Below are 1,253 nucleotides of genomic sequence, written 5' to 3' on the forward strand. Positions count from 1 at the left end.
CATTCACACAGCTGAATTGCCTTCACCTGTGCTCCCAGAGCTGACTCAGAGCTTGCCTCAGGTGATCTATCAGTGATTCAGGATGTGACTCAGCAGTTCCCACAGTGTCCCATTCTTACTTTTTTCCTCAGTGTAAATCTGAACAAAAACATTAGTATCTGGGGACTGTAGTTGAAATGTTCTTACGCTAAATGGCCTTCTGAATCAAGCTGAATGTTCCTGGTGAGGGCTTGGGAAATCCTCTACATCCTGTAGGCACCAAGTGAGCAGAAGGGAGAGCTCCCAGCCTGTGGATTTAAATAGAACATATCTTTGAGGAGTTTCCCAGAGGAAACAGAATTCAATGAAATCCTTTATGGCTGGAAGAGATTCTCTTGCTTGACTTCACACAGTATGAAAATAACTAACCTAAAATGTAGCATTAACTATTTCTCTTACCAAGTTTTGTGAGATTTTCCTTGTCAAAATATGCATGGGTTTGTAAAAAGCAAGAACGTGTGAGCAGACCGTTCTTGACTTTAAATAGGGAGGATGTATGGGAGAAAAGTGAAGGAAAGGGTATCTTCTCTTTGAAGGGGAAAACCACTTGAGGATAGATGCTATCTCAGTTTGGGAATGTGCTGTTATGTCTTTGTGCCAGTCTCAGTGAGAGACAGTAGGAGCATCTGTGCCACTAAGAATAAGTTTACAGTTCACTTTTTCCACAATTGCATAAGCATGAGCAGAAGCTGGAATCTGTTCCTACATATAGCCAGTAAAGACTTTCCTAATGTTCTCAAGACCTACTCATGCAAGCTGATCCACAGATCATTCATTCATCTAAAGTTCAGGCAGGAGTTTGCAGTACTTAATACTGCAAAGCCATATGTGAGTACAGCGTTGTACCCTGAAAGGCTGTAAAACCTACTTACATATCACAGATAGATAAACTGAAAACTCAAATTACAACCTAGTTTAAATGATGTAGAAAACATAGAAATGGCCTGTATTTTTTGCCCAATATCCTAGGAGGGAATATTACTGGGAGTGGACAATCTTTCTGACTGAGTTCCTTTGGCATCAGAATAAGTACTAACAGGGGGTGCTTATCTTCATGGTACAGCAAGTGCAACCAAAAGACCTAAATAATTGTTGCATGTTTTTACTTTGTGGAAAGAAAAGACTTGATGAAGTAAGGATGATATGTGAGACTGCAGGTAGAGATAGCGCCACTGATGTCCGGTGTGTCTTGCCTGAAGAAATCCATGTTGTGC

The sequence above is a fragment of the Coturnix japonica genome, chromosome 3 (assembly GCF_001577835.2).
Source record: "Coturnix japonica isolate 7356 chromosome 3, Coturnix japonica 2.1, whole genome shotgun sequence".
Lineage (NCBI taxonomy): Eukaryota > Metazoa > Chordata > Aves > Galliformes > Phasianidae > Coturnix > Coturnix japonica.